The following is a 10,972-nucleotide window of genomic DNA, read 5'->3' on the forward strand; positions in this document are numbered from 1 at the left end:
ACTTGGGTTTGAAACCGTTGGAAAGAGTTTGAGAAAATATTGGTTTGATTCAATAGCAAAAGAACTGAAAGGGAGCTGAATTTTATTAAAATGAAAAGTGGCTTAGCTTCAAAGAGAATGTTTTAATTACTGAGAAATTATTTGACATTTGGAAAGGTTGAGAATTGGTTTGGTTGGAACCCTTGAAGGGTGACAAAGCCCGAATTTTAGAGGAAATGCTGCAGAAGTTTTTTACAAAACTCTGAGACATTACTTAAAGCATTATTTAAAAGAAAGCTGGATTTAGGGTTCATAATAGTTGATTTTCAAATTATCAAGAAAATTATTATGTTTTAAGTTCAATCTACTGAGAAAAGATTTTTGTTTTAAGTTATAATTTGAGTTCGATTTATTAAGAAAAAAGAGTTTTTATTAAACGTTACGAAGTTTGATTATTTAGAAACTAATCGATTCAAGATTATAATAGATGAGTGAATAGGTGGTGATGCGGAGGTGTAATTGATTATTTGGTGATGCGAAGGTATGTGCAATTAAGTGGTGATGCGGAGGTACATTTAATAATGTAGGTGATGCAGAGGTGTATGTATGTAATTGGTGATGTGGAGGCTTAATAAAAAGAAAGAAAATGAGAACTAATGAAGAAAATAGATTCTTAAGAGGAAAAGAATGAGAAAGAATGAATAAGATAGATACTTGAAAAGTGTATGTTAAATAGGTCTTGTGCCAACGTGCTAATGCGAAAGTGCCCGCCTAACTGATAGTCTAAGGTTGCTAATGCGGGAATGTCCGCCTGACTGATAGCCTACGGTTGCTAATGTGAAAGTGCCCGCCTGATAGCATGAGATTGCTAATGCGGGAATGTTCACCTAACTGATAGCCCGTTTCTACCATGATGCCAAAATATCCTAACTGACATGGATTCGCCCATGATGATAATTGTGCCTGACTGACACGGTAAGAAACCATATTCAGGGTTCGCTCCGAGTAATGTCGGGTTGCGGATAGACAACCGACGCGTGAGCTCATGACTTGCATAGGAAAGGCATGCATCATACTGTTTGCGCATTTTCATTTGATTGTGGTTGTTTATCTTATTTATTTGTAATTGTGCTGTTGTCTTGGTGACTTGCTTGTATGCTTGATTGGATATTTTACTTGTGCTGTGGACTTAATAATGTGGTGGGAGCTGATGTTTGTGGATTGGGTTTAGGAATATTATTTGCGATGCTGGCTTATTTAGATATTGCGATAATTGAGGAATGTTGTTAAGAAATGAGGAATTGTTAATGTAACGGAGATTTTGTTTAAGTAATGTGATTTAAAGAAAGGGTTTTACACGGCTTTAGGTAAGACTTCAGAAGGATTTTAAGGGTTTAATAAAGAAAATTGTTTTCGGGTTATGAGTTAACTATTTGTATATTATTCTGTATATTTTTACGGCATTCGCTATCCCTACTAAGAACATGCGAGGACGACGTTCTCACCCCCTACAGATTTTCCTTTCAGCAACAGGTTCAGGAATCCTTGGCGCGGAGCCGCGACTGAACATCAGAGCTTTATGTACATACGTATCCGTATCTCCTGTATTTGGTGTAGCTTGGGTTTTCCCCTCGCCATTTATTGTCTTTGAATTTCAGAGGGGTAGGGCTTGTATTTGAGAATCTTGGAATAAGTCTATGCTATATTGTTATGTGAGTATATATATTTTTGTGATTAAGAGTTTTAAAGTAAAGACCTTTCGTTTTCTTGATTAGAATTCCAATTCGTATTTGCGAACACTCAATATTAAATAAAGATAGTATAAAATAAAAAGGGTTAGAGGTAAGTAACGTCTAAACTTTTAGTACAATCATGAGGTGCTAAAAGTTAGGGTGTTACAATGCTAATCCCAGAAAATCTACCTGTATCTCATTCCAATCTGCCCGACCCAAAGTCCTGTTTCTGGTCTTCTCTCTCCCAACAAGTAGAGACGCTGCGTCAAGAAGATTGCTTCCATGGTTGGCGCGATTTGATTTTGGCATCTCCTTCTTCCATGCGTCACTGTTCACAACAAATTCAATTCAGAAGAGCTACCTTCCATAGCAAAATCCTCTCCCTCAATATGTTACTGTTATCTGCGGTGTCTTTCATGGAATCATCTCCATGATTATTGATGAAGCATGAGAGGTTTCTTGGACATGGGAGCAATTCTATTCAATTAGAACTCAAGATGCTTCTTTTTCTCATTTTTTACTTTTTATTGTTGGAGATCTCCCAAAATTTTTCATTTCGAATCTTCTTGCACTGTTTTTTATGATTTTATTTTTGTTGCACTTTATTTTATAGATCCTCTCTTTCTTGCTCAATATTGTGATTAGAATTTGTGGATGTGCTACACTGATTTTGTTTATTTTTTTCTTCATATTCTTTATTTCCATAGCTTTTTACTCTATATGTTTTGATTTGTCAATATTTATGATATAGAATGAGTATTTTATTTTCAAATCATTTTTTTTTTTCGTTTTTGAATCATCAAGATATATTTCTTCTTTTTTTGGGTTAGAGGATCTATGATTTTGGATGCACTCCAATTTTAAAATTATTTACCTGAAAATATATTTCTTTTTAGATGCTATAAAAACCTAAGAGGTGTGATCCTACAACCTTACTGTGCGTGTCTTACTAGAATTTATGTTTGCTCTTATTTTGTTACTAGAGAAAAAATGGTAGCAATATGATTTGTTGGTGATGATTCCACTGTCAAAAGAATATTGGAGGATTCATGTCAGAATGACCAGACTTTGGTCACTACGTACCGAGATTCAAAGACTCTAAATCCATTAACTCCATTGAAATGGTGTTGATGGATGAGCAGGTACCTCTAATTTTATTCACACACAATTGTTTCTCTGCTTTGATATACTTAATCTATATTTTTTGATAATCCTGATAAAATTTGTTGGTTTTAATGTTAAGGTGATTGATGCTCATAAAATATACAATATTTGATGCATGAATTATTGCTTCAATACTTTCATACACTTAATCTATATTTAAAGTTTATAGCTTTGAATTTTGATATAAATCATATGATAATTTTATAATTTTTTGTGGTGAGATGATGCATACATATACAATGTATTATGTTGATTGTGATTGCTCTGATTAAAAAAAAAAAAACTCTTGTCAATAGCCATCTTCCAAACAATTTATATAGTTAGAATTAAACTAAACATAATTTTTCTAAATGGGCAGAAACATGCACAGACTATATACATTGTATGTGAATTAAAATTTAATGGTCTAATGGTTTAGTAATAATTATTGAAAGTGGAATTAATTTAGGTATGATTATTACTTAAACTTTACAATGTATTTATTATATAGTGGTCATATACTTAAATTAGTTAGACATTTGGGTATGATAGATTAGTTTAATTTTTTTAATTTTATTTGTGTGACCTCTTTTTTCAGTTTGTGTTGTTTTTAATTTTATACACAATATATACCAATGAAATATCCTGAAATGAGGTTTAGTTTTATTTATAGTTGAGGTTCTTATTTGAATAACAATGCTCATTAAATTCAAAATTCTCTTTTCATTGAGCTGTCTATGATTACTTTTAAAGTGTACCTTTAGTCTCGGTAGTCAGCTCCCTAATATTTGTCCTTACATAATTTGAAGTAGTTGTACCTTGCTATGTTAACCTTTCTTTGTTTCGAGATACATAGTTTTTAATTTTGATTCAATTTGTTGTTTTTTTGTATTTCTTTTTTTGTTGCTTTTGAATATTGAGTTTATTTTTACTTTACATAGTCACTAGCAATATCACCTTAGGTAGAATTTAATAAAATAAACATTCTAATTAATTGAACGTAATGTCAATTTTTTAATTTAGTCAATTATTTTTGTTGAAAGAAATATTTTATATAAATTTTGTTTGTTTATTTAGTTGGACTTTATTGTTACTATGTGTGGAGAGTGAATAATAAAATATTTTGCTTTGTAAAAAAATAGAAAACAACTACGCATACTTCCATAGGTAAGGATCTGATATTTGTGTTTGAATCATTGATATCGGAGGAAGCTGTATATGTTTTTGCATACTGTGGAGTTAGCAACAACTGTGGGTTGTACCGCATAACATCACATCATTTTTTATTTTTTTTCAAGTAAGGACTACTGTCTTACCCTCTTCCGGTGATTATTAAGTTGGTCCCTTTTAGGAAAACTAAGAGATACTCTCCTCAACATCCTTTTTTGGTTGGTAAGTGTATCCTTCAAACTATATAAGTTGATTTTTCTTTTATTTTTATGACAAAATATCACTAAGAGGGGTGATTTGTGCACAATCTTCTGTTTGATATTTATTTTAAATGTTGCTAGAGTTATGACCGGTGTAGAGGGTGAGAGGAAATATGTGAATGATGACAAATTTATTGGCATGTTGGTCATTCATATTGAGAATGACGGGTGCATTTTTTCGATGTCCTTACTTAGCACTTAATATGTTTATATAACTAACTTTTTTATTTTCTAAATAATTTGTATTTTCTCTGTAGTTTAACGCTTAAGTTGCTATTCTTAGAGAGATGATGGACCGGATCAAGGGTTTTATGGCAGCGGGTGAGCAGCAGCTACCGATAGTTATTTTTCAATTTGCAAGAGTAAAGACTTTTCAAGGTATGTGAGGATTTGATCACTATCAAACGGTTATATCTTATTGTAACTATCTTACTAATTACTGAGACGTGATTCAATTAGTATTTTTTAGTTTTTGAATTTTATGGTGTAATACTACATATTAATAGTAATTTATTTTGTTTTAAAATTTTAGGATGCGATACTACATGTAGTGGTAATAAAATTATAAGTATTATGTTTTGTGCTTTAATACTTTTTATCATGTGAAATTACAAATGAAATTATAGAAAATGATAATAACAAATCTGGCAAAGGACTCACATTCTAGAAATTAAAATTTGAAGTGATAAAAAGTATTATTATATGCACATGGATAAAATTGTATCACTAGTTTTTTATTTCTTTTGATTGTAAATTTTGTGTTGAATTACTCAACAATTAATTAATTCATATATAATTTCAAGCTATATTTTTTCTATTATATATTACTTTTTATTATTTTATATTTGTAATAACTACTTTTTTATTTTATAACTCATTGCTAAAATAATTTTTATACTAATTAATTAGGTTCACAGTAGATTATAGTTGCTTTTTTTCAATCTAATAAGGAAACTTTTAGTTCTCGCAGTACCTGTCTGTGCTTTTCGGCAAACCGGTGTAAGTTGCTAAAGGTGAAGTTTTATATTCTACTGAGAGAAAGACAATAAATGAGTTACGTGTGGCTGCAGATGTGAGTGCTTTATAGAAAATTACTTTTTGATGTTTGGTCCATTATTTGCTTTTTGACTTTCAAACTGTTCCTATATTGGTTGGATTTTATATTGTTTTGGCCACTGTTCTTGATGTTGAACCCATTCCAAGTTGGTGGTATAAATCCTGTGTTTGCGACGTGAAGACAGAAGCTAATGCAAATATATACTTCTGCGATGGCTGTAATAAGGACGTGAATAATGTGGTTGACAGGTACGACTCTAATTGGAATTATTTGTGCAATCTTTTCATAAAAAATAATGTAGTTACGTAATTGATTATGTCTCTTTTTAATTTATTTAGCAATATCCAGCTTAATACCAATAATTAGTAGATAATAAGAGAATAATTTATTAAGCTAAAAAATTGGCTGTTTTATGCTTTGTATGTAGATGTAAATCTTGGGTATGATAGAAAGTGATTATTCGTTTAATTTTGCTTTCAATTTTATTTGTGTGACATTTTTTGAAGCTTGTGTGGTATGTAGTTTTATACACAAATTAGACCAACGAATTATAATGGACTGAGGTTCGATTTTATTTGTATATGAAGTCCTTTTATTTCCGTGCACGGTGAGTTCTTTTCACCAACAAATTATATCTTTGAGAGATATAAACTTATAATACATTTGTTTCAGTCTTATTGTTTTTTGGCATTCTTTTTCTTTAAATACTCAGCAAAATACTCTTTTGTCATTGAACACCATACTTCATCACACTGAACATTTGCGATAAATTCACCTTTTACCAAGTCTAACCAATTTGCTTCCTAAAGCTTGAGACTATTTAGGAAGTTGAGATATAAAATTCTTTCGTCCCAAAAAAAATTTGCTTTGATCGATGGAAATATTGTCTAGCCACAAAAAGAATTTGGCAAAACGAGATAGAATGCATAAAAAAAATTTATATATCTACAACAATTTTATACCAAACTCTACTCTGCCAAGCTGAAATCTAGAAAACTGATAAGCCTAAAAAAATGTATTTAAGAATTTAAATTATGTTGAATAATATTTTTTGTGATTTTATTGTAACTAAAGGGTGATAGGTAAAGTGTTAATTGATGTTTTTTGCATAAAAAAATAGGTATAAGTTGGATTTGTTGAGTTTTGATGGTACTACTACAACAACATTTGTTGTGTTTGATAAGAAGGCTGCAGTTCTATTCGGAAGGACTTGTACTGAGATGGTGAAAGAGTTAAATGTATGTGGTTTCTGCTGTTGAAACCATTTTATTAATCACATTATAATTATCAATAAAAAATGTTTGTTTATTTAACATGCTAAAAATATATAATTTTTTGTGTAGGAAAAAGAAAAAGCAAGCAAAGATCCTACTGGTTTTAAGGATTTTTTCTTTGATAAGGAGTTTCTAGTCAAGGTCGAAGTAAAAACTACTGGATGGTGTGATTCTTATGATGTATCAGTGATAAGTTATGATCCTACTATTTTAGCGAGGTAGAGGGACACTCAAGGCCCGATAAAATCTGGTGTACCCCCTGTTGGTCGTATGACCCATTTTGACGGTGATGATTTCTTAATCCTTGACAGGAAGAGATCGATAGAGCAATTAAAATTATTCGAAGAGGTAATTGGTTTGATAGATACAATGGATCCACTTATTCTAGGATATCAGATAACTATATCTTTTTTATTAATTTGTTGTGTGCATGTAGGGTAGTATTTATTGTGTCCTGGCTACTGGTTTGGAAGTGATTAACCATGGTGACTGGTGGGTTCCAATTTACGAGTGTGGAAAAACTATTATGGTCATCGAAGTTGCTTATTTGTGGAGATTGTGGGTACATTGATGTGGCACTTTTGAAGTAAATTTAACTTTTTATTTTTTATTTCGTTCTTATTTTCAAACATGGATAGTTTTTAATGTCTCTTTTTATGCCTTTTTATGGAATTATGCACAAGGTATCAAATCAAGATGAGAGTAGTTGATCATTCTAGTTCAGTAACATTTGTGTTGCATGATCGTAAGGGACGTGCAATATTAAAGAAGTCATGTTCGGAGATCCTTAACTGGTTTCAAACTGTGCATATTATTGTTTTATTGTTCTAATGCGTTTGCGCCTGATATTTTTGTGATATTCTCTTTTCATGGGTTAATTTCTTTTTTTATGTAACTATAGGAAGGTAGGATGATTGATCAGCCTCCAGATTTTGCACAATTATTAGGGAAGGAAATTATATTCAAAGTGAGGTCTAATAGTAGAGACAACCTAGACTTAGAAGTTAATTTTGAAGTGACAGATTTTTGTTCTGACAAATAGATTGTTAACGAGTTCAAGAGTCTTAAGTTGCCTGTTAACCTTGTTCAAGTATGATTTTTTTTTTGTTTATTGTTGTTGATTTTAGACTATATATATTAAAGCTTATTTTGCCAATTATGAATTGTCATTTATTTATTTATTTTTTCTGTGTAGTCACACAGTGAAGATGGATGTTTTGTTTGTGATGAGTCACTTGATCCAATAGTGAAAAATTGTTTTGCTACTAAAAGACCTATTGTCGGGGTATTCATTAATTTGATCTTCACATATTTGGCCTCTTTTATATTTCGGATTTTATTTTTGGTCAAAATCTTAATTATACTTCTTTTTTTTGTTTTGTTTGAAGAGTCTGTTGAATGAGTTTAACATGTTTGGTGCTCCTTCCATTAAAAAGAAGCACTGATATTTTGTGAAAATTGTTACCATTATAAAACTACTGTGAAACATGAGGTTCTTCAGCTAATGAAGACAAAAGAACATGTTTTGAAACTTTGGTGGAGTCTTGGCTATGACTATTATCTATTGAGCTAATGGATACTATTCAGATTTTAAGATATTTTAAATTAAATCTTTGTTGCTTTAATTTATTTAATTTATCTATGTTTTTTTTGGGCATGCTAATGACACTAGAAGTACTTTCTTTTTATTTTGATACAAGTGGAACATAGTGTAACACCCTAACTACCAAAGCTCGCACTTCCGGCTGTGCGACTCTGATAGCTCGGACATTACGACGACACTTATATTATTTAATACTAAAATATGAGCCTGTTTAAAACTTTAAACCGCAATACCGCTTTCAAAGATACTTTCGTTCGATAACGTACATCCATAAATACCATTCAACTTACAACAACTCATAAAGAGTACATCCATATATATATACATAAATATATATAAATAATATTACAAACATAATCCAATACAATCCCTATCCCTCTTACAGATTATATCAAGATAAAGGCGAGGGTACAATAAACCATAATTAAAACAAATCAGAGCATCACAACAATTAAATAAGCTCTTCGTAACTTCTGCGCCCATATCCTGAAAGGGGAAAAATGTAGGGGGGGTGAGAACATCATCCTCGAAAGGGTTCTCAGTAGAGGGTTTTTGGGAATTACTGTAATAGGATACATGAAGATAAACCGTACCAATGATTAATAACCATCTTATGCCTCTTTTCAAAAACAACCGTTTACAATAAAAGAGAAATCTGAAATCCTTTTTCTGAAAGAAGAAACTGTTCATTTAAAACAATATTCAAAAGCATTTCAGAAGGTTTATCTATGCTGAACCAAATTAGCCTTTCACGCATTTCCAAACCATAACCACAATACCGAAACCAACCATCGGCCCATCTCAATTCAACCACGGCCCTAGGCCCAAACAATCCAACCAACAACCAATCACCACAATCCAATAGAGTCCCAGATGCAAACACAGGAAGGAAGTTCAATCACAAACAAACAGTTATTACAAGTAGAACAGTTAGCAATTAATCACATAGGCAAACCAAGTATAATATGCACACCCAACCAATGTCACACAAATGCATATGATGCATGCCTGTCCCTAGTGGCTGATGATATCATCTGTCGGTTATAGAGCCAACCCGACAAGTCCTGGTAGCTAACCATTGGACTGTCCCTCTGTCGTGCATCCCCAACTCGAGTTATACTCATCATAAACTTGATCATAATCATGATCCATATCCATCACCCTCACTGGTGAATATTTATGGGGGCGAGCTCATCCGGGCCTTTCACAGTGCCCGGCCACACTTACGACATTGGGTTAACAGAGCTTCGAGTCTCAACCTGGAGCACATGGTGGCTAGCCATTGCTACTACCCAGGGAAACCCTCATCTCCAATAGTGGAAGTGCAAAAATCACAATTATCAATAATTCAGCATATACATGCATTCATTCTCATCCATGGATCAACATCCATCTCAGCCATCCGGCTTACGGTTCAGTCCAGAACCAGCCAATATTGATAATCACACACAGCCATTCCGGCTCACGGTTCAATCCAGAACCAGTCAATATTCATAATCATACATAGCCATTCCGGCTCATAATAAAACAGCACTTCCACATTCAAAATCATCAAATTCATGAAATCGGCATTTAAGCCATAAATCATTTTCTCAATTCATTTCACTTTGAAATCAAGTTTCAACTCTTTTCAGCCTTGGCTTTAAAGATCTCATTTCTCAAATTATCTCAGGCTCATAAGCCAATTTTACTCAAGGAAAATTCCCTTTTTGAAATAAGCCACTCTCGGCTTCCTCTTTCCAAAACTTCCAAAACCATGGAAAGTTAAAGATTTATTTCAAAGTATTCAAAATCACCCATACAACAATGGGATTTCATAACAAAAGTTTCTCGGCAGAGTCCCAAGTCTTTAGGGGAGAATAACATAACTCATTTCGCCAAATTCATTTAAAATCATTAAAAACATTGGCTTTCTGATTTGAGTAAGCAAATAGGATCTAAGCCAAACCGAGTCATGTAATCATTTACTTCTTTCAAAGCCGCTTCCTTTACTTAGGCAAAACCAACTTCAACCCCCATGATAAATTCTAGAACGTTTCAACTGTTCAAAATTGTTTTAGTCTTGCAAGAATTCAGAATTCAAAGAGTACTTAAAACCTTTCTCAAAACATTTCAAAATGAAACTTGTCAATAGACATTCAGGTTCTTTCAAAGTCATTGAAACTTCTTTAATTGAAACCCCCAAGTCAAATTCAAAGGCATAAACCCTTTTCACATCCAAACAGCTTTAAAACACAAGTTTCATCTAAATAACCTTCTCCTGAAAGAGATACAATGCCTTTTTTAAGAAGCAAGACTAAATCACAATTTCCTCTTTATTAGTTCATTTCGAAAGCATGAATCATCCTTTTCTCGATAATTCAAATAAAATAGTAGAAGTCTTTAACTCATCATTTTCCAAACAATATTTCAATAAAGACTCGGATTTTATAGAAATTTCGGCAGCACCTCCCCTAAAACTTGGACTTTTGCCACCCGGTTCGGGTCCCAACTAAACCGTTTCTCATTCCTTTTCAACAGCTCAAAACCAGAAATCAATTCAAAAGCAAGCTAAATCCAACAGTCGCCTCAATGGCATACCTCAAGGAAACCATTTCAAAATCAACTCAATATCAACCGATTTAACTCATTTATAAAGCTTTAAAGAATCGGTTCAGCAATAAATCATTTATCAAAACCAGAGCAATTAAAGCAACCCAGGCTGGATTTCAAGAGCATTCTATCTTTCACATCATCAAAATAATTGACTCAAT

Source organism: Arachis hypogaea, chromosome 12 (genome assembly GCF_003086295.3).
Source record: "Arachis hypogaea cultivar Tifrunner chromosome 12, arahy.Tifrunner.gnm2.J5K5, whole genome shotgun sequence".
In the NCBI taxonomy this organism is placed as follows: Eukaryota; Viridiplantae; Streptophyta; class Magnoliopsida; order Fabales; family Fabaceae; genus Arachis; species Arachis hypogaea.